General features: G+C 44.7%; 1 protein-coding gene across 2 annotated transcripts in view; it reads left to right on the top strand.

The window, feature by feature from the left end:
- The window catches only part of csrnp3 (cysteine-serine-rich nuclear protein 3), a 367,963-nt gene that overhangs the window by 180,524 nt on the left and 163,005 nt on the right, over positions 1 to 24,434 (top strand). The gene's annotated exons all lie outside the window — the stretch shown is intronic.

Raw genomic sequence — 24,434 nt, 5'->3', positions numbered from 1 at the left:
CCCCAATCACCCACCTACCAACAATCTGCACCAATGTTGAGGCATATCGCCCATTCCTAGCCTCACCTCACCCCTTTGGAGGAGACGGTGCAGGCTATTCTTGGCAGGAGCATGGTTGAGCCCTTGGCCAGCGGCGGGGCTGAAAGTATACAAGATGCTGGTATCCTCAGACATTATACTCCTTCTGGCATGCACCTCTTGCTTTCCCATCCTCCCATCAGCACACCTCCACCCTTGTGCCTTCCTCATTTCACATACCCAAGAAATGCATCCTGCCCAGCCAGTGGGTCAACAAGAAGAGGCAGCCTGCCCAGCCAATGGGACCGCAGGTAGATGATTCCATCCTGGATATCCTGGCCACAAAGGGGCTGTCTGGGATGCATCCTTCCATCTGATTCCTCCTCTTTGGCTTCCTCCTCTTGTGTCTTCCTCTTCTGCGTCTTCCTCTTCCCTCTGCAAGCGGATGCTGTAAATGTGAAATGACAGCATAAAATGCTGGAAATCCCCAGTTGGTTAGGCAGCACATTGACCTGAGACATGAACTCTGTTTTTCTCTCCACGGATGTTGCGTGACCTGCTGAGTATTTGTAGCATGTTCTGTCTTTTCAAAGGCCTTCATTTACCATCCGAGCCCTTGCAAGCATCCAGCAGCACTCACTACACACTTAAAAACCTTATCACATCTATTGCAGCAAGCCACCACTTCAATAAAATAAAGAAAACCCAGTCCAAACCCTTCTTCAAACTTACCTGAATGATGTGTGTGCCCCTTTAAGAGCTGCAGACATCGCCACTGTCAGCCTGCTTGCACGCCTGGTTAACCTGGCGTGCTTAGGACCCATGCTAGGGTCAAAGTTTGCGTTGATGTTAAGTCGGCGTTGCACGCTGATTGACATCACCATGCCGTCATTTTTTTTCCAGGGTGCTACCAGTTACCGGCAGCGCAAAGGGGGAGAGCAATGTGGCGGCTGCTGCGGGACCCGCCACCAGCTGGCGAAAGAGCGGTGGCCGTCATTTTATCACCATTTCACGGTGCCAGGGAGCGTCAGTAAGGAGTTGAATTTCTAGCCCTACATCTTTGTATTACTAAGCTGTCTGTTTGATAAACTGGTGGAGGTGGGCAATGAATGTTATTTAAAAAATTCAAGTGATGCAAGTTAGATTTCTTTGGCTTAATTTGAATGTATTTAAAAAGTTCCCAATTCTTATTTAAGTTGGCCTCCACCTTTATAAACAAAAAATAAATTGCAGGTCACCATTGTAAGTAATTGATTTTCTTTCGATCTATCAGAGCGGCTGTGTGGTGACAGATGGGAGTTGATTTTTCTCGTGGTCCAAACTGGTAGGGGGCGTCTAATCTTTGCAAGTGTATTCTGTGGGGCTGCAGAATCTCCAAGAGACCAGTGGAAGTGATGATCGATGACAGCCTAACAATGTATACATTTCCCTGACAGGTGCCTGCTTACTTTAGGTACAAGTTATACTGGATCTAATACAAATTGCTAGGATGCTGCACATTGGATTACCAATGTGCTGTGCAATGGAGTAAATTGTTACAGGTTCAATTTGCCACTGCTCAGTTTTAATCTCGGCTATGCTACTTGGGGACGTGCCAAATAGGGAACAAGTATTCCCATGTGGGAGAAGTAAGATTTGGATGGGGAGTGTGTACTGGGCTGCTGTTCGATCACCCCGAGAGGACACTAAAGAGCAATATTTGCTTTGTCCTGGAAGTAATTTACTTGACCTGCCACCGTGAGCACAGAGGACATATCCCCTGAAGGTGAGGGCAGGGAATGGACGGGATTAAAAAAAGGACAAAAAAAAACGCATGTCTTTATAGGAGGTTAAATACTAATATAAATTGAGAGGTTGTTCTGAAGGGACATGGTATTTGTATATATCATGATGCAAATGTACAAAGGGCATCAGTCAATGTCCACACTAATCTTTAATATCCAGAAACAGTAAACCACAGATATTTTGTTTACTAGGTCCATTAATTGGATTTTTCCGGAGAATATTTTCACCATGAAATATTATGCTCTGTAGATAATATGTATTTCTTGAGCTATTCGCTCCCCCTTATTTTGAAGGATAAACATTAGTAATAATTTTCTTACTTAAAGTGAAACATTGCCTTACTAAAATGTTGATTCTTTTCATGTTAGTAGAGATTATAGGAGAGAAAACAAGGAAGCAAATGTATTGTTTAATTTGTCCTGGTCAACATTTATCCCTCAACCAACACTACCAAAAACAGATTAACGGATCATTTGTCTCATTGCTCTTTGTGGGGCCTTGCTGTGCATACATCGGTTGATGTGATTTCCTACATAACAACAGTGACTTCACTTCAAATATTTTTCAGTGGCTGTGTGAGCCACTTTGGGACATTCTGAGGATGTGAAAGGTGCTAAAAAAATGTTTGTTTTTACTTCATGAAGCCAAACAGTACAAATAGATTACAAGTTGAAACTGGAAAACTAGCACATATTTAGCAATTAATTGTTCAAGTATAAAGATTTTTATTAATTTAAAATGAAATTGTTTTTAATTAAAGAAAAATTATAAATATTGATATAGTTGTGGTTTACATCCTTAACATGGCATTAAGAGGAGTGCACAGCTTAGATATTGCATACCTATACAATTCTTTATCATGCTTCAGTTGACAGGTTTCAACATTGTTTAAAGTTGGGCATTTGTGTGCAATCACAGGCACAGAAATTCGGGTCTCCACGGGTGAGTACACACGGGCTACTCACCCGTAGGCCCAGTGGAAGTGCCGGTTTCGTGCATGCGCGGGAAACCGGAACTTCCGGTCCCTTAAAGGAAGGGGTTCAGAGGTGGAACGCGTGCGTGGGAGAGGCAGCGCGTGCGCATCGAACTTACGTTTTTTTTGCAGGGTTCTCCGGGAGGGTAAGTCTCCAGCAGTTACACTTTTAAAATTAACAAGGTAAGTGGTGAATTAATTAAAATTAAAACATTTTTCCCACAGGTTTATTATTTTTAAATACTTTAAAGAAAGGTAAGTTTATTTTTAGCCCCGTTAAAAAATGTAATAATATTTTCAAAAATTTAAATTATTGTTTAAAATAGTTATTTCATGTAATTTATAGTTATTTTAAAAATGTGATGTTTTTAAAAAAATTTATTTGAAGTTTTAGTGATGTTTTGGGGCTTATAGTATTTATAGGTTTGACAGCTCTTCCTGTCAAACTTATGAATGAAGCATTCCCTGCTACCATTGGCTCTTCATGGCCCACATGATCCCAGGGGACGCATTGAACTAACTGCGCCCCTGGGATACGCAAGCACTGCGCGCCGACAGTTGGAGGAGGCCCAGGATCAGAGGGTGTCCATAACTAACAATAAAAAATTTAATTAATTACATAGAATGGAGCAGGTGATGTGCTACTGTTGCGAGATGTGGGAGCCGGTGAACCCCATTGAGGCTCACGGTGATTACGTCTGTGACAAGTGTCTGCTGCTACAGGAACTCCAGCTCCGTGTTGATGAGCTGGAGTCTGAGCTTCAGACACTGCGACACATCAGGGAGGGGGAGAAGTACCTGGACTCTGTGTATCAGGAGGTGATCACACCTATGAAGTTAATTAATTCAGATGTAGCCCATGGTCAGGGACAGGACGGTGTGACTACAAGTGAGGCAGGTACGGCGATCCAGGAGGTAGAGCTGGAGGAGCCGCAGCCCTTGCTCTTGACCAACAGGTTTGAGGTTCTTACTCCCTGTGGGGACAGGAGCAGGGACTGCAGGGAGGATGAGCAACCTGGCCACAGCACCATGGAACGGGGGGCCATTCAAGAGGGGGGAGTAAATAGAAATGTTGTAGTGGTAGGGGATAGTATTATTAGGGGGATAGATAGAGTTCTCTGCAGCTGAGAACGAGAGTCCCGAAGGCTGTGTTGCCTACCCGGTCCAGGGTTAAGGACATCTCCTCTGGGCTGGAAAGAAACTTGCAGTGGGAGGGGGTGGATCCAGTTGTCGTGGTCCATGTTGGTACAAACGACGTAGATAGGACTAGGAAGCCGGTTCTGTTAAAGGAGTATGAGCAGCTAGGGGTCAAATTAAAAAACAGAACCTCAAGGGTAATAATCTCTGGATTATTACCTGAGCCACGAGCGAATTTGGCTAGGACAAATAAAATTAGAGAGTTAAATGCGTGGCTCAAAGACTGGTGTGGGAGAAATGGGTTTTGCTTCCTGGGACACTGGCACCAGTACTGGGGCAGGAGGGAGCTGTTCCATTGGGACGGGCTTCACTTGGCCAGTGCTGGGACTAGAGTCCTGGGGGATCATATAACTCGGGCTGTAGAGAGGGCTTTAAACTAACTAGTGGGGGGGAGGTTCCTAGAGAGCAAATAATAAAAATGACAACAGAGAAGGTCATAGACTTAGGTAGCAGTGGGGAAATTAAAAACCAGAGCGTGTCAGGAAGGGGCAGAAGGTATGGAGTAAAAGGTAAAGTAATAAAAAGGGCAAAAGCAGGAACTAAGTGTCACAAAACATATTTGAAAGTTCTCTATCTGAATGCACGTAGCATTCGTAACAAAATAGACGAGTTAATGGCACAAATAACTACATATGGGTATGATCTTGTGGCCATTACAGAAACATGGCTGCAGGGTGACAATGCCTGGGAATTAAACATACCAGGTTATTTAACGATCAGGAAGGACAGGCAGGAAGGAAGGGGAGGTGGGGTGGCTATGTTAATAAAGGAAGGAATCACTGTAATACAGAGAAATGATATTGGGTCAAAAGATCAGGATAATGAAACAGTTTGGGTGGAGGTAAGGAATAATAAGGGGAAAAAAACACTAGTGGGTGTAGTCTATAGGCCTCCGAACAGTTGCAACTCTGTTGGACGGAGTATCAATCAGGAAATAGTTGAGGCTTGTAATAAGGGAACATCTATAATTATGGGGGATTTTAACTATCATATTAATTGGACAAATCAAATTGGGCAGGGCTGCCTTGAGGATGAGTTCATTGAGTGTATTAGGGATGGGTTTCTTAAGCAGTATGTAACTGAACCGACCAGGGGGCAAGCAACCTTAGATCTGGTCCTGTGTAATGAGACGGGATTAATTAAAAATGTCCTAGTAAAGGATCCCCTTGGAATGAGTGACCATAACATGGTTGAATTCCATATTCAATTAGAGGGTGAGAAGGTTGGATCTCAAACAAGCGTGCTAAGCTTGAATAAAGGAGACTATGAAGGTATGAGAGCGGAATTGAGTAGAGTGGTTTGGGAAAATAGATTAAAGGGTAAGACGATACATGATCAGTGGTGTACATTTAAGGAGTTATTTTACAACTTCCAAAAAATATATATTCCACTGAGAAGAAAAGGGCGTAAAAGAAAAGACAGCCATCCGTGGCTAAGTAAAGAAATTAAGGATAGTATTTGACTAAAAACAAGGGCATATAAGGTAGCCAAATCTAGTGGGAGGATAGAGGATTGGGAAAACTTTAAAAGACAGCAAAAAATAACAAAAAGATTGATTAAGAAAGGGAAGATAGATCATGAAAGTAAATTAGCAAAAAATATAAAAACAGATAGTAAGAGTTTTTATAGTTATGTAAAAAGAAAAATGGTGGCTAAAGTAAACGTTGGTCCCTTAGAGGATGAGACCGGGAAATTAATGGTGGGAAATATGGAGATGGCAAAAACACTGAATGAATATTTTGTATCAGTCTTTACAGTAGAACACCCTAAGAATATCCCAACACTGGACAAACAGGGGGCTATAGGGGGGGAGGAGCTAAACACGATCAAAATCACTAAGGAAGTGGTACTCGGTAAAATAATGGGACTCAAGGCGGATAAATCACCTGGACCTGATGGCTTACATCCTAGGGTCTTGAGGGAAGTGGCGGTAGGGATTGTGGATGCATTGGTAATAATTTTCCAAAACTCCCTGGACTCGGCAAAGGTCCCGGCAGACTGGAAAACTGCTAATGTAACGCCCTTATTTAAAAAGGGCAGTAGACAGAAGGCTGGAAACTATAGACCGGTTAGCCTAACATCTGTGGTAGGTAAAATATTGGAGTCCATTATTAAGGAGACAGTAACAGGACATTTGGATAATCATAATTTAATAGGACAAAGTCAGCATGGTTTTATGAAGGGGAAGTCATGTTTGACAAATTTGCTGGAGTTCTTTGAGGAAGTAACATATAGGGTGGATAAAGGGGAACCAGTGGACGTAGTGTATTTAGACTTCCAAAATGCATTTGACAAGGTGCCACACAAAAGATTATTGCTTAAGATAAAAAATCACGGGATTGGGGGTAATATTCTGGCATGGATAGAGGATTGGCTATCTAACTGAAGGCAGAGAGTTGGGATAAATGGTTCATTCTCGGACTGGCAATCAGTAACTAGTGGTGTTCCACAGGGGTCAGTGCTGGGTCCCCAACTCTTTACAATCTATATTGACGATTTGGAGGAGGGGACCGAGTGTAACATATCAAAGTTTGCAGATGATACTAAGATGGGAGGGAAAGTAGTGAGTGAGGAGGACATAAAAAACCTGCAAGGGGACATAGACAGGCTAAGTAAGTGGGCAGAGATTTGGCAGATGGAATACAATACTGGAAAGTGTGAGGTTATGCACTTTGGCAGGAAAAATCGTAGACCAAGTTATTATCTTAAATGGCAAGAAACTGGAAAGTACTGAAGTACAAAGGGATCTGGGGGTCCTGGTGCACGAAACTCAAAAGGTTAGTGTGCAGGTGCAGCAAGTGATTAAGAAGGCCAATGGAATGTTGGCTTTCATTGCTAGGGGGATAGAATATAAAAATAGGGAGGTATTGCTTCAGTTGTACAAGGTATTGGTGAGACCGCACCTGGAATACTGCATACAGTTTTGGTGTCCATACTTAAGAAAAGACATACTTGCTCTCGAGTCAGTACAAAGAAGGTTCACTCGGTTAATCCCGGGGATGAGGGGATGGACATATGAGGAGAGGTTGAGTAGATTGGGACTCTACTCATTGGAGTTCAGAAGAATGAGAGGCGATCTTATTGAAACATATAAGATTGTGAAGGGATTGGATCGGGTGGATGCGGGGAGGATGTTCCCGATGATGGGTGAAACTAGAACTAGGGGGCATAGTCTTAGAATAAGGGGCTGCTCTTTCAAAACTGAGATGAGGAGGAACTACTTCACTCAGAGGGTGGTAGGTCTATGGAATATGCTGCCCCAAAAAGCTGTAGAAGCTACATCATTACATAAATTTAAAACAGAAATAGACAGTTTCCTAGAAGTAAAGGGAATAAAGGGTTATGGGGAACGGGCAGGAATTTGGACATGAGTCTAGGTTCAGATCGGTGATGGCCCTGTGGGTAGCGGAGCGGGCCCAGGGGCCATGTAGCCTGATCCTGCTCCTATTTCGTGTGTCTAAATCTGTTAGATTCAGGAGATGGTTCTGTGATAGTAGGTTGGCGGTTAGGATCAGATCAGCCATGATCTTATTGAATGGCGGATCAGGCTCGAGGGGCCGATTGGCCTACTGCTGCTCCTATTTCTTATGTTCTTATGTTCTTAATCCCACGCGGGCCCACAGTTCAACGGCCAGCGCGCTAGGTAAGTGCAGGTCGGAAGCTTGCACCCGCGGGAAGCCTCCGACCCGAATTTCTGGGCCAACTTTCCATTTTTATGTTTGGGCCCTTTCAAGTTCTTCACTTTTAGCCAGGTGATACTTAAAGTGACTCCTATTAAAATACATTTGGCAATCTAACTTTAGTTTAATTCTGTCTCTTATTTTCATCTTTAGCAAAACTACTGTAGCAAGACTAGACCCAGTTTGCTTTTGATTGCTGATGAAACCCAGGCAGAATCCTTCTTAGGCTTATTTCACAATTAAATAAAGTGTCACGAAAGTGATAGGTTCCTGTATAAATATATTTTCTGCAAGAAGTACAGCACTTGATATTTATTTATTATATGTTCCAAATATGAAAGGCAAATATTTAGATGGGTTGGATGTTATACAATTCCTAGTCTGACTCCTCCATGCCAAACATTCTGTAGAGAAACATCCTTGTGGCTATTGTAGAAGCTATGGTCTGCTTTTCTTTTGTTTGTGTCAAAGCAGAGATCAATAATGCTCATTTTCTGAATCTGCACAGCAGCTTCAGGCTGACATGAAGTGAGTGCAAAGTGAAAGGTAAGATTCTTTGTGATGCCGACAGCCATGTCTGCACCCAACAGCAGTAACAGGTATTCAGGTTATATTGAAAAATACAAGCCAGTACAGGTTTTAAGTTAATTTGACTTGCATCTGAATGAAATGCTGAAACATTTTCCCATATTACTTTAGGGACCAGATTTAGTTTGGATTGTACTGATCAGGATAGAATTCAATTGTCTTCCTGTTGCACCTTTTTCAATTTGAATCAGTTCGTGTGTGAGATGACATTAAATTACTGATGTGTACTTTTCTTTACAAGAACAGCAGGCATTCAGGTCAGCTCAATCCCAGAGAGCAATTTCAACCAAATGGAACCTTTTACTGCTAATCGTGCTCTGTAGCATTTAAATATTTTGCTTTCATTTGAAACCACTGTGAATTCACAATAAATCCAAAGTACAGATATAAAACAGTGATGTGCTGCCCTATAAGTTCCTGGGGTAATATTGGTCCATACATACTCTTGATTATGAATGTTACAATCCAACATTTGCAGTTTTAATAGAATAAATCAAATAGATTAACATGCTAATTAAGACAGTTGTTGGACAGATATTTGAATAAACCAGACAAGAATCTTTGTTTATTTTTGGAGGTGGAGAGACTTGGGGCTAAAAATTGAGTAGCGCCCAATTTGGGGCGCTAACTTCGCCAGGGCACTACTTTTAGTGCCCTGGAAAAATTAGCACCCCCGCAACAGAAATTGAGTGGTAGCGCCCCAAGAGGGAAGCGGGGTGCTACTGTATGCGCCCTGCCTCCCTCTTGGGGCGCTGTGAGGGAATATCGCGGTGCTACGTGCCGCAGCGCCACGCCGAGTTGCAGTATTGCAGGCTTTCCTCCACTTCTTAAAGGGGAGAGGCCTTGCGCAGCGCGACCTAGGGCCCAGCTGGGCCCCTGGGGATCAGGAGTGCCGGCAAAAGAGCCCGGCACTCAAGAGAAGTGCCAGGCTCATGGAGCGCAGCCGGCACTCCGCGGGGAGGCGGGTAAGGAGGCGGGGATGGGAGCGGAGGCAGGTGCTGGCAGGCAGCCAGCAACAAAAATGACCGCCCACACCTCGCATTTAAATAGCGCCTCCCCGGCTGCAGGTAGGCCCCCCTGACCCCATCGGACATAGTGTCCGGCGGTAAGTCAGGGGGCGCTCCCGAAGATCGCGGCCGGGGCGCGAGCGGGGCGCTGCGCACGACGATGATGTCATCACCCGGGGCGCTACTGGTTAGTACTGCCACTAACCTCCCACTGAATTTCGCGGGAGGCAGGGGCGGCACCGTGCCCAGGCGCTTGTTGCTTTGCGCCCCGTTAGCGCCCTCTTAGGGCGTTAACGGGAGGCTCAAAGCAACCAAATTTTTACCCCTATATTCTTTAATTCCTTTTCAGAAATGCGTCTGATTGTCTTTTGAACCTATTTATAATGCCCAGTGGCCTTCCTTGCTAACTTACTGCACAATTCTATTACTCTTTGAGTGAAAAAGTTCTGTCTGCTTTTCTTTCTTACTCATTTTTAACTTGTATCCTAAGGTGTTTGAACACTTCACCGTAGTAAACAATTTGCCTAGATCTGTTTTGTGAATTCCTCAATTACCTTATAAACTTAATTTCTATTATCTCAAAGTCCCCTCTTTTCCAATGAAAATAAGTCTGATTTCCTTAACCTTTCCCCATAACCTAAGTTCCTGTATTCCAGAAATAGCTTTGTTGCTCACCTTTGTTCCTTCTCAAGGGCAATAACATCCTTTCTGTGCTTTGGTGATTGGAACTACATTTAGTACTCCAGACACTCAATACAAACTCTTGGGGCTAGAAATTTGGTGCATTTGCGCCTCCCGTTAGTGCCTCCAGGGTGCTAATGGGGCACAAACGACTTTTCACCCGGGCGCGCACCGCAAACAACTCCCGCTAAATTCAGCGGGAGTTTAGCGGTGGCAGTAACCGGTAGTGCCCCACTCCGCTGTGCAGGTGATGACGACGTCACCACCGTGCGCAGTTCCCCGTTTTTTTGCCCCCGCCTGCAAAATTGGCCCATGCCCCCGAATCTGCGCCAGGCAATGACAGCGACTGATTCAGGGGGTGGGAACGGAGCAGCACGAGGCTCACACGGTGGTAAGTAAAGGGGAGGTGGCGGGGCGGGGAAAAAGAAATCGGCCGACTTGTCACAATCTGTTGCGTCTTTCAACGTGGGGTCCCTGCCGCGATCTGGCAGTCTGACACTCCTCTTGAGTGCCAGGCTGCTGGCATGGCACCCTGCTCCCTGGTGGTCCAGGTCGGGCCCTGCAGAGTTGTGGGCTTGGGCCCTTCCCTTTAATGAAGGGAGGAGCTCTTCCATGTGGCAGCACTACGTGGCCCAGTGCATAGCACTGCAGAACGCACTGCCCTAATATTTGGGATTGGTGCTCTAAGAAGGAAGTGGAGCGCTTGAATTAGTGCCCCACCTCCCCCTTGGGGTGCTAAAACTGAAATTAACGATTGCCGGTGCTTTTTTCGCCGGCCGCTAAATTTCGCCAACCCAAAATGGTCGGTAACGAATTTTCCCCCTTGAATTTTACTCTACTCCACTGTCCACTTGGTTCTTCTACTGACACAACCCAGTGCCTTAGCAGCTGTGTTTTTTTACTGCAGTTAAGCACAATGCTAGTGGTTTCATATATTCATCCACTATAACCCTAGTTTGCTTTCCTAATTGGCATGTTCTACCCCTGCTGCATTCAATAAATAATCCTTCCTTTGGTTCCTTCCTCCCATATTAATTATTTTAGACTTTCCCACATTGAACTCCATCTACCACTTATTTGCCGAATTACTTAAAAGGTCTAAATCCTTCTGAATTAAGTTGCATTTTTCCTCCCTACTTGTCCTTTCTCCTATTTCAGTAGTATTTATATACTTGAATAACTTATTGTACCCTCCTCTAAGTCATTGGCCGGAAATTTCTTTAGAATGGCGGGTCCAGTGCGGCCGGTGTCCGTGACGGGTCGCGACCCTGCTGCTAGCTCCATCCCGCTGTAGAAAATTAACTTACCTTAATGGGGCTTATTAAGCCCGCCCAACACATTCCCCGCCCCAATGAAATGGAGGGGGTCTGGTGCCGTCATTCATGACGCGTTTTCAGCCGGGATCCTTAAAGGGACCATGGTCACATTCAATTTTAAGTTTAATCTAACATAGTGGGTGTTGAATTTTTACTCTACAATGATGGCCCAGAAATTCGGGTCGGGGGCTTCCCATGGGTGTAAGCCCCCGACCTGCACTTACCTTGCGCGCCGGCAGTTGAGCTGTAGGGCCCCGTGGAATTCCGCTCCGGAGCCTGGCCCAGCTGCCGGCGCGCTGTGCTTGCGTGTCCCAGGGGCGTAGTTAGTGCGATGCGTCCCCTGGGATCACGTGAGCCATGGGCAGCCAATCGGAGGAGGGAAAAGCCCATTCATAAGATTGACAGGAAGATCTGTCAAAACCTATTAATACTACGGCCCCAAAATAGCAGTAAACCTTCAAATAATTTTTTTTTTAAATCACACTTTTAAAATAAACTATAAATTACATTAAATAACTATTTTAAACAATAATTTAAATTAAAAAAAAATTTTTTTTAATATTCTAACGGGGCTAAAAATAAACTTACCTTGCTTTAAAGTATTTAAAAATAATAAACCTGTGGAAAAAATGTTTTAATTTTAATTAATTGACCACTTACCTTGTAAAAAGCAGGCCTTACGCCTGCTTTTTACATTTCTAAATACTGCAGGCTTACGATCCCGGGAAAACCTGCAAAAAAACCGTAAGTTCAAAGCGCACGCGCAGCCTCTCCTGCGCGCGTGTTCGACCTCTGAACCTCTTCGTTCAGAGGATCGGAAGTGCCAGTTTCCCGCGCATGTGCAGTGCATGCAGAAAACCGGCACTTCCATTCGGCCTATGGGTGAGTACCCCGTGCGTACTCACCCGTGGAGACCCGAATTTCTGGGCCAATATAATCAAAGTTATATACGAGTGACAAAGAAATATTTAAATAATATTATCATTAAGTAATATGACACAATCTACAAATACAATCAAGAACTTAATTTAAAAAGTACATTAATTAGCGATGAGAATGAAATTGTTACGGTTGATGACTTGATTTAATGTGTAACTGGACAATCACAGTATACTGTGATAAAAACCTGACCAGAAACAACACAAAAATGTATTTAAATGGTATATGTCATTTTTTTTACTGTGCAGATCCATTCACTGCAATTACTGGTGAGTTGGAAGGCAACAGCCGAGAATGGGCAGTGAAAAATGTATTTACCTCACCATCCAGGATAGCACTTACATCCCTTCAGGAATTTCTGAATTAACATTTACTAGTAGCTTTTCAAGTAGAACAGAATCTCCATCAATCTGTTAGCTGAAGTAATCAACATGTATTTATTTTGGTTTGTTTTCCATGCTGTCAAGTAATCAGCTGGAGCAATGGCCACGGAACTCCCGCCTCAGGTTGACAGACGTGGTTCCCGAGCTGCGTGAACCTCGTGGCCATGTAGGGAAATTAAAAAAGTAAGGGGGCGATTTTCTGACGTCCGAGGAGGCGGGAAAGGCGGGGAAATCAGAATCAATGAGGGCGGGTTCGGAACCTGCCTCTGCGGGATTTTGCCAGTGCCAGTTTTGGAGGGCGGACAACGGTCCCGCCTCCAGCTGGCCATAGCGCTTGTTAAGATGATTAAATGCTCGTCAAGGGCCTCTCCAAGCCTATTTTGCGAGGCTCTCATGATTTTTCGAGCATTTCGGTGTATTCCACGACCCTCCTAAACCACGGCAGCTAAACCTGGCGGGCTGACTCGTGGGTGGTCTCCTCACAGCTGCAGGTCCAACAATAAATCGTTTATTTCAGCAGGGATTCGTTGCAGGTGCCAGAACTTTGCTTTAAAAGGTCTTTGAGCACTTTTCGAAGGTCTTCCGAAGTCGGAGGTGCTGCAGCTTGAATCTCTAAACTGTGGGACCTCCTTGGAAGACCCTCTCCCTGCTTGCAATGAGCGCTTCCCTAATGGAGGCATCTGCAAGCAGCATGGGAACCATTTGTTTTCTTTCTCCATGGACCTCAGATGAGGATGAGGAGCATCCACGGCAGCAGCAGAACCAGGCAGCTCAGGAGCCACAGCAGCAGGAGCCCCAAACTCCTGCTCAGGCAGCTCAGCAGCAACAGCAGCAGGAGCCCCAACCTCCTGCTCAGGCAGCTCAGCAGCAACAGCAGCAGGAGCCCCAACCTCCTGCTCAGCCACCTGATGCTGCACAGGGCAGAAGGTGCCAGCGCATCGAGGCACCTCACCGCAGGAGATACCCCCCACAGAGGGTTTACAGACAAAGGATGAGCTACCGCAACGTGAGTGAGCAGCAGTGCCAAAGGAGGCTAAGAATTTCATGAGAGGTTGTCTGAGAAATCTGTGGACTGCTGCAACAAGACCTGGTGCCCAGTGGAATGGGTGGACACCCCTTACCAGTGGCTGTCAAAGTCACCACCGCATTCAACTTCTTTGCCTCAAGCTCCTTCCAGGGATCATCAGCAGACATCAGCGGCATCTCCCAGTCGGCCGCCCACAGTTGCATCACACAGGTTACCGATGCCCTTTTTGCTAAGGCCCACAATTATAGAGTCATAGAGTCATAGAGTAATACAGCACGGATAGAGGCCCTTCGGCCCATCGTGTCCATGCCGGCCATCAAGCCCTGTCTAATCTAATCCCATATTCCAGCATTTGGCCCGTAGCCTTGTATGCTATGGCATTTCAAATGCTCATCCAAATGCTTCTTAAATGTTGTGAGGGTTTCTGCCTCCACAACCCTTTCAGGCAGTGAGTTCCAGACTCCAACCACCCTCTGGGTGAAAAAGTTCTTTCTCAAATCCCCTCTAAACCTCCCGCCCTTTACCTTGAATCTATGCCCCCTAGTTATTGACCCCTCTACTAAGGGGAAAAGCTCCTCAGCATCCATCCTATCTATGCCCCTCACAATTTTGTACACCTCAATCATGTCCCCCCTCAGCCTCCTCTGCTCCAAGGAAAACAAACCCAATCTGCCCAGTCTCTCTTCATAGCTGAAGCGCTCCAGCCCTGGTAACATCCTGGTGAACCTCCTCTGCACCCTCTCTAACGCGATCACATCTTTCCTGTAGTGTGGCGACCAGAACTGCACACAGTATTCCAGCTGTGGCCTAACCAGTGTTTTATACAGCTCCATCATAACCTCCTTGCTCTTATATTCTATGCCTCGGCTAATGAAGGCAAGTATCCCATATGCCTTTTTTACCACCTTATCCACCTGTTCCGCCGCCTTCAGGGATCTGTGTACCTGCACACCCAGATCCCTCTGACCCTCCATTTCTCAAGGAATCAAGCAAGTGTAACCACCCGTTCGGTTGGCTTTGCAAATATGGCAGGCATGCCAATGGTGCACGACGTCATAGACTGCACACATGTGGCCCTTAGGGCACCCCATCACATCCCAGCTATCTTTGTAAGCTGTCAACATATGCTGGTGTGTAACCACAAGAAGGAGTTCTTGCATGTTTGCGCCAAGTTCTGTGGTAGTTGCCATGACTCTTTCATCCTGCGGCACTCTAATGTTCCTCCACTTTTCAATCCGCCAAACCAACTTAACGGATGGCTCCTTGCTGAAGAAGTGTCTAATGACACCGATCAGGAGGCCAGCTAATGAGGCTGTGGAGCGCTACAACGCCAGCCACACTTCGACTAGGTCCATCATCGAGCAAACCATTGGGTTGTTGAAGATGTGCTTCCGTTGCCTTGACCGATCAGGTGGAGCCCTGCAGTATACACCGTACAGGGTCTCCAGAATGGTCGTGGTCTGCTGTACACTGCACAACATCGCACAGCGTTGTGGCTTGCAGCTTTCTGATGAGCAAGTGGCTCAGTTCCAGCCCTCCTCAGATGAGGAGGAGGAAGAGGAGCAGGAGGAGGTCAGAGCACTGGTGTATCGACCAGCAGCAGCGGCAGCACGTGAGCACACGGTTGCCCGGGATGAACTTATCATGGCCAGATTTGCATAGGTTGCCCAAGTTGGCACATGTCCTTGGCTCCATCCTAAGACATCATTAACAATGGACATGACTCTCTGGCCTCCTTTCACGCAGGCCACCAACCTGACAACACAAGTGTGGCGGAGCCCGCAATGTGGAGCTGCCGAAGACGAAAAAACAGATGCCATAACGCCAACATTTTGGCATTAAATCATTTTAATGCTTTCCAATAGGGATGGCATTTCATCAAAACACAGAAACATTCTCCCAATCTCCACACAGATCTGAAGGTTATATCCCTTGCCAGCTGTACCCACACAGCCTTGGTTTCTTTGGGAGGCCTCTTCCTCCCAGATGAGTGGAAGAGCACCTCCATGCTAGCTGTCACTCCCTCAAACAACATTTGCAGCGCCTCATCCGAGGGCCTCGGGGAGGCCCTTGTCTTGGAATTGGACATAGTGGTTTCTCAGAATATGTTGCAGGTGGTGTAGCATAGGCAGAATCCTGTGGAATGAGCCAAGGCAGCAAGAAGCCATAAAATCAGACTGGAAAAGTGATGTCAGCAGAGGCGAGTTTCAGTCCCAAAACACTAACTGACTGTAGTGTATGTGCCTTTAAGAGCCCCATGTGTGCTGTAATGCCGGTAATGGCCACTCGGGCTATATAAGCCTGTATATTGTGTTATATCCGTTAGTACCCCTCCAGACTTTGCTTAGTAAACACCTATGAACCAACTCCTGTCTTCAGTGTCTTTATCAACACACGGACACTACAGTGGCGACGAAGTGGAAACGGACTTACCTGCAATTCGGCAGCACCTCAAGGACATCGATTCTTCGGGCGTCCAGAAGACTCAAGAAAGTGAAAGAAGCTGTGGTTTCACCAGCTGGCCAAGCTGGTGGCAGGTACTGCGCTAATCCTTCCTGGGCGTCAGGCTGGGGCTCCAGCGGCTGGCTCTACAGCTGGGACAAGCAGCGAAATCGGAGGCAAGCCATAACAGACGGGGAGGGAGCACTCTGGAGATGGCCGGCGCTGCAAGCAGGTCGGCGTTCAGACCTAGAGGGAAAGTCCGGCGGGAACGAGTCTCCAACTGTAAATAAATTTTTTAAAAAAGAACGGAAACCGTGGGAAACAGCGTTGTCATCGGCAGCAGCGGCGGGAAGCGCCATATCTTTTCTGCAGAAAAGAAAGAAAAGCGCGGGAAGCGCCATATCTTTTCTAAGATGCCTAAGTCTGGCAATATTGATGCTTTTGATAGCGAAATAGAGGATTGGACCACATATGTGGAAAGAATAGAGGTATATTCCACTGCAAATGGAATAGAAGATGAAAAAAAAGCTTCAGTACTGCTGAATTTAATGGGCGCAAAGGCATACGGGCTGTTACAAAATTTAATCACTCCAGCCAAACCAAAGGACAAGGATTTTAAAGAAATTGTTGATACCCTGCAGGATTCAAATTCTTCAAGAGAAATCAACACAAGAATGAAAGTAACGTTGATTACCTCACCGAATTAAGAAAGCTATCAAAACACTGCCAATTTGTGGCAGGACTAGCAGATTATCTTCGAGACAAATTCGTCTGCGGTCTCTTAAGTGAAGGAACACAAAAAAGGCTGCTTTCTGAAAAAGATTTAACACTGGACGAGGCTTTCAGTATGGCTGTATCATACGAAGCAGCAGCAAGAGGAGCTGCAGAGATACAAGAAAAGACACAGGACTTCGGCACCCATGAAATGACACAGGGTTTTGAAAGATGTTATCGCTGCGGCAGATCCACCCATAACCTGCTGGTTCAAGGACAAATCATGCAGGCAATGCAGAAAGATTGGACACATTGCACGGGTATGCCGATCTGGACAAAATAAATCCACAGACAGGAAAAAAAAATCAATAAAAAAAGTATAGAAAGGTACAAATGATGACGGACAGTAGCTCCGAAGACCAGAAGAGCGATAGCGACTCCAAAAACAAGAGACTAAGCTGTCTCAAATTACATAATGTACTTGCCAAAGATGATTACCAGACCATTTGGGTTACCCTCACGATAGCAGGGTCCCCAGTTAAAATGGAGCTAGATACAGGATCAGCTCTGACCGTAATAAATCGACGGGATTACGAGAGGCTATTTCCGCATATACCTTTAAAAGACACATCCATTATCTTGAAAACATGTACGGGGCAGAAAGTATACCCCAAAGGAAAAATAAAGGTGCCTGTTGTATACAACGGCAAGGAAATACAAAAGTTGTATTTATACATTCTACAAGATGGTGGCCCACCGCTGTTAGGATGTGAATGGATCAGGAAAATATGTTTAGACTGGCACTCCATTCAGGCACTGACGGTGACCAGTAAGAAAAAAAACGATGATGACATCATAACTGAACGATTAAAAGACATCTTGGCCAACGCCAAAGAAGCGTTTCAAGAGAAACTAGGAACCTTGAAAGGCATCACCGCCTCAATAAAAGTGGAAGATGCAGCAATTCCCAAGTTTTTTAAAGCAAGACCAGTGCCATACGCAATTCGTCCAGCAGTCGAGGCAGAGCTGGAGTATTTGGAAAATGCAGGCGTATTATCCAAAATAGATTGGAGCGAGTGGGCAACACCCATCGTTCCACTCATGAAGAAAGCATTGAATTGAATAATAATAAATCAGAAGAACAGAGAAAAATTCGCATCTGTGGAGACTTCAAGGTGACGGTAAACCCTGTCCTTCACACGGTACAGTATCCTCTTCCGAGGATAGAAGATATTTTCGCCTCACCATCCGGAGGGAAACGTTTCACCAAAATCGACTTGGCACAGGCATATCTACAGATGGAGGTTGAAGAGGCCTCTAAAAAATATCTCACGATAAATACACACAAAGGTCTGTACCAGTACAATCGACTAGTTTTCGGAGTAGCATCCGCTCCAGCTATCTGGCAAAGAGCTATGGAGCAAGTCCTCCAAGGGATTCGGGTACTCAATGCTACCTGGACGACATCCTTGTAACAGGAGAAAACAACAACGAGCACCTTGCCAGTTTGGAGCAGGTGCTCACTAGGCTGAGAGAACGGGGCCTACGAGCAAATCACCCCAAGTGCGAATTTTACCGAAATCAAATATCATATTGTGGCCACATAATAAATAAGGAAGGGTTGCATAAGTCACCTGAAAAAATTGAAGCGGTCATAAAAGCCCCAGCACCTGAAAATGTTTCACAATTAAGGTCGTTCCTGGGATTAATAAATTACTATCATAAATTTTTACCGAACTTATCAACTCTTCTACACCCTCTTAATGAACTGCTACAAACAGGAGTAATTTGGAAATGGAACGAAGACTGTAAACGTGCCTTCCATAAATGCAAAGACTTAATCACATCCGAAGAAGTTTTGGCTCATTACAACCCATCACTGCCAATCAGACTGGCGTGCGATGCATCCCCTTACGGCATAGGAGCAGTATTATCGCATAAATTCCCTGATGGCTCGGAACAGCCGATAGCTTTTGCGTCACGCTCATTGAACTCAGCTGAGCGTAACTATGCCCAGATCGACAGGGAAGCACTCAGCCTGGTATGGGGAGTGAAGAAATTCAACCATTACCTACACGGACAAAAATTTATCTTGTTGACTGACCATCAACCCCTCATCTCCATATTCAACCCTAAAAAGGGTGTTCCCATTATGACAGCGCAAAGGTTACAGAGGTGGTCCCTTTTTCTAGGGGCACACCAATACAACATAGAATACAAAGGATCAAAACAGCATGGGAATGCTGACGGTTTATCGCGCCTACCATTGCCAACGGTAGAAGAGGCACCTACAGTAGACCCAGTGGAGATGTTCCACTCTACCATAGTGGAATGTCTACCAGTAACAAATTCTGCCATTGAAAGGGAGACGAGAAATGACCCGACTCTCTCACGGGTCTACGATTTAACAGTGAAGGGATGGCCAGCACATGGCGAACCACTGTTGCCAGCATTCTCGCAAAGAAGAGAACAGCTGTCAGTGTGCTGAGGAACCTTGATGTGTGGATCCAGAGTGGTGATTCCACCCAAACTCCAGGATAAAGTGCTAAAGGAGCTTCACGAGGGGCATCTGGGTGGAGTGAAAATGCAGAACCTAGCCAGGGCGTTTGTATGGTGGCCCCGTATCGATGGAGACATCGAAGAAGTGACCAAGAGCTGCCTAGGATGCCAGAAGGTCCAAAACGCTCCACCACAAGCCCCTCTACATCCATGGGAGTGGCCCTCATCTCCCTGGCAAAGGGTGCACATCGACTTTGCTGGTCCATTTATGGACTCAATGTTCTTAATCGCGGTTGATGCACACTCCAAGTGGCCGGAGGTAATAAAGATGTCCTCCACCACCATGGAAAAAACCATCACAGTATTAAGAACCATATTTGCCAGGAATGGGCTGCCGGAACAGATGTGTTCTGATAATGGACCGCAATTTGTGTCCGAAGAATTCAGGAAGTTCTTAAAAAACAATGGGGTTAAGCACTACACGTCCGCCCCATACCATCCCGCCACCAATGGATTGGCTGAAAGGTTTGTCCAGACCTTCAAGAAGGCCATAAAGGCCATGGGTAATGAAGACATAAAACTTCAGCACAAGGTGGATAACTTCTTGTTCGCATACAGGAATGCAACACATATGGTTACCAACCAAACTCCCGCCATGATGTTCTTCAATAGAAACCTAAGATGCCGGCTGGATTTGGTCAAGCCCAACATCAGAAGGGACGTGGAGAACCAGCAGTTTCAAGGCATGAATGAAAGGCCAACTAGAACCTTCCAGATAGGTCAACAAGTTTTGGCCCGGGACTACCGTACCGAGAAATGGCAGCCTGGAACTATCTGCACGCGACTAGGACCACTGATGTATACCGTGGACATCGGAGAAAGCATAATAAGGCGCCATGCTGACCAAATCATAGAGTCATCCGAAAAGGGACAACCTACACCACAACTCTATACGCCTAACGATGAAGTAGAGATACCCATATCTACCTCCGATCCGGTGATACTGGAACCCGATGAACCCGACACTGGCATTCAAGCCGAATCAACCTTGTCAAAAGAACCTACTACACCACCAGAAACTACTACACCACCGAGGCGTTATCCGGACCGAGTCAGGAAGCCTCCAGAGAGACTGACTTATAATTAATTAACTACAGCAATGTGTATATTATTTTTCTTATAATATGTAATTAATAATTACTTAAAATATGATGTACTGGTTAGCTAAAAGGGGAGGAATTGTAGTGTATGTGCCTTTAAGAGCCCCATGTGTGCTGTAATGCCGGTAATGGCCACTCGGGCTATATAAGCCTGTATATTGTGTTATATCCGTTAGTACCCCTCCAGACTTTGCTTAGTAAACACCTATGAACCAACTCCTGTCTTCAGTGTCTTTATCAACACACGGACACTACACTGACCAAGGGCATCCCACACCTCTGAAATCAAGTGGCCAATCATGGGAAAATTGCAAATTTTTGAAAACTGTCAGTGGAGGCGGGTTTCAAACCCACCCAAACCGAAACCCGCCTCCAGTGAGAAAATCGCCCGCTGAGTGAAAAAAGGCTCTTAAGTGCCTGTCAGCTACTTTATAATGATCTCAATTGGGTCTCCAGCCGCTACTGGTCGGGTCAGCTTCACGATGACAGACACGCCTGTGGGAAAGGCGTGTTGGAGCAAGATGACAGTGGATCCCTGACCCGCTGTCAAAAATAACAACTTTCCCACCCGACCCGCCACCGATCGCGCCCGCTACCACCCCAGAAAATTCAGCCCATTATGTATTAAAAATAGCGACAGTCTTATGCTTATGACTGAACCTGGGGTTACCCTGCTCTTTACCTCTCTAACCTGAAAAGTTCCCATTTATCCTATTTAACTTTTTCTGCTAATTTCCTATCCAATGCCTTATTTTGCTTGCTGTGACTCATTACTTTAGCCATTAATTGCCAATGTAAAACCATATCAAAAGTTTCCTAATAATCTAAGTATATATCAAACCTGCATTTCCCTTGTCCACCATGTTAGTAATATATTTGAAAACCTCCAGTAGGTTATTTAAATTTCCTCTCCCTTTCCTCAAGCCATGCTGACTGTCCATTAATAAGCTTTTCCCAGCATTCACTAATTAGATTTCTCAAAATTTTTAGTAATATTTCCTAAAAACAGATGTTAAACATACTGCAACAATTTTTCCAGCTACATCTCTTGACCCTTTTTTGTAATATTGGAATTATTTTAGAAACTTACAATTTTCCTGCTTACTGATTCCTTTCATATTTTGAAATCCTTCTGCTTATCCCTAATTCTACTTTTTATATCCTTGCTTTACCAGATCGGCATCTACTGTTCATTAGTCTGTTTTTAATCTATTATAAGTTACTGTCAGTGGTAAATGATCAGTCGTTATGGATGAACATTAAATATACAGTATATTGTTTGTACATAGTTAATGCAAAAATGCCTCACTGGCCCCATGCGGAATAATTTCCTGATTTCCTAATAATTGAAATACTGTACTTACCACAGGTGATTCTGCATTGGGCTATATTGCCAAGAGGCTTTCTAGTTTTATATTTAATAATTTCCTAGGCTTAATTCTATGAATCAAAAGGAACATTAAATACGGATAGTTTATGTTCTTTTTCTGGCAAGACCAGTGTTACAGAACCAATGTCGGTGTATTTTTTATACAAAGCATATGTATGAGATCGCTATCTCCTAAAGGATATTTCAATAATAGATTAGATTACAGAGAAGGCTTCTGCTATAGAAAGTATTTTAATTGAATCTATTTTTTGTTGTAAATGACTGGACATTACAGCTATAAAATGTAAAGTGTCATTGGAGTTAATAATTATCATCCATTGCATTGCTTTTCTGAGTCTAGAATAAAAGGAATGTTAAAATGTACACAGATCAGTAAGGCACCATATGCTGCAGCATAGCATTCAATGCTGCTTCATCAATGTGCTCAGGATCAATCCATCAGTCACTTCATTCAGGACGTGTTCAGTTTTTATGTGGCTGAAGATATTAGTATTCATGACTAAACTAAGGAGTCCTGGAGATCCACACATAATCATCTAACATCTTGTGATTTCCCAAGTAAATAGATCTTCACTGAAGGTCATAATCAAAGAGGTATCAGTAGGTTTGTAATACCATTGCTGCGCACATTAGATTTCTTCAGCCATGTTATAAAATGTTAAAACTCTTCTGACCATTCAGGAAAACTGTTTGCCAGTTCAGGGTGCTTACTTAGCTCAAATAACAATGATGTGTCAGAGCAAACAATTTCAGCAAAATGAACACACTGTCTTCATGGTATTGGCTGTGTATTGTGTTACCTAGCAACCAACAGATGTCACTGTGTCAGTTAAAACAAAATGGAGGATTTTTATTCGATTTTCCTCTAGACACCGGACACCGGACTGCCAGGTATTTATCTTTAAATTACACCAGGAGAAAGCAATTATATAAATTTACCTACATAAAACCATTGGCTGAAAGGAGTAACCCAAGGTTTAGCAAAATGATATCCTCCCTTACAAGCAATGTAACAGTTTGGTAGATACACCAGTAATAGTCTTTTAATTTATATATTAGTAATTTGTGCAAAATGTAACAATATTAAATTAAAGTTGATGGTGGATCTACTTATAACATAGATTACTGGAGGACGGGAAGATCAGCTGGATAGGAATGTGCAAGACTAACAATTAAGAATATAAAAAAAAAATAAACAGCACCTTGCAGAGAGTTGATCAGAGAATATGCTATTTAATATTCATTTTCAAATCTATATATATTAGATGGCTAACTCTTCAAAACAATTTCACAACTGTAAAATGTCAAGTTAATTATTTAACAAGAATAGAATTCACCCCAATATATATTCAGTGCTGTAATTTTTAATTAAAATCTTTGATCAATCCTTTGAGTTAGTCTAAATAATGTTTTCAGTTTTATATACAATGTTGAGATCATTCAATCTAGAAGACACATTTATAGATAAGGCAAAGGTAAAGCATTGTAAAGTCATGCTTGGACTAAATTAAATTTAAATTGATTAAGAGTTCCCTACTGTATGGTAATTAACTTCGATAAAACATAATTTACATTCTCTACGATAACTTACGTTGGCCTATAGTCTTTCTTAAGAAACAAGTGCAAACTATAAACTAAACATTTTCTTTGGTATGACGATGCCATTTGGTATGATGTCTGCTCTGATGATGCCACCTTCCATACCAGTGCTTCCGACATGTCTTCCTTTTTCCTCAACCGAGGATTCCCCTCTACAGTGGTTGACACGGCCCTTGACCGTGTCCGTTCTATCTCCCGCACTTCTGCCCTCACCCCTGCCCCTCCCTCCCGGAACCACGATAGAGTTCCCCTTGTCCTCACCTTTCACCCCACCAGCCTCCACATTCAACGGATCATCCTCCGCCATTTCCGCCAGCTCCAGCGTGATCCCACCACCAAACGCATCTTCCCTTCACCTCCCCTTTCAGCATTCCGTAGGGACCGCTCCCTTCGCGACACCTTAGTCCACTCCTCTATCACCCCCAACACCCCTTCCCCTTTGCCTGGCACTTACCCGTGCAAGCACAGGAGATGCAACACATGCCCTTATACCTCCCCGCTTCCCACTGTCCAGGGCCCCAAACACCCCTTCCAGGTGAAACAGCGATTTACTTGTACTTCTTGCAATTTAGTATACTGTATTCGCTGCTCACGATGTGGTCTCCTCTACATTGGGTAGACCAAATGCAGATTGGGTGACCGCTTTGCGGAACACCTCTGTTCAGTCCGTAAGGGGGACCCCGAGCTTCCAGTCACCTGTCACTTTAATTCACCGCTCCACTCCCATCCAGACCTCACCGTCCTTGGCCTCTTACATTGTTCCACGGAAGCTCAGCATAAGCTCAAGGAACAGCACCTCATCTTTCGGTTAGGCACTTTACAGCCTTCCGGACTCAACATAGAGTTCAACAATTTCAGATCATAACCTCGGCCCCTATAATCTATCTATCTATCTATGGCCTAGAAATTGGGTTCTGGCGTAGGCAGGGCTTTAGCGCCGGAAGTTAGTGCCGGCGCTAAGTCCCCCTGCGCGCGCCAAATATTCAGTAGTGCCGCGCCCAAACGGCTGCCGGCGCTACTGAAGGGTCTTTGCGGC

The sequence above is a fragment of the Somniosus microcephalus genome, chromosome 4 (genome assembly GCF_052327205.1).
Source record: "Somniosus microcephalus isolate GS21.2 chromosome 4, FLI_Smic_1.0, whole genome shotgun sequence".
NCBI lineage: Eukaryota > Metazoa > Chordata > Chondrichthyes > Squaliformes > Somniosidae > Somniosus > Somniosus microcephalus.
The sequence above is the reverse complement of the archived record's forward strand: the minus strand, read 5'-3'. Positions and strand labels throughout refer to the sequence as shown.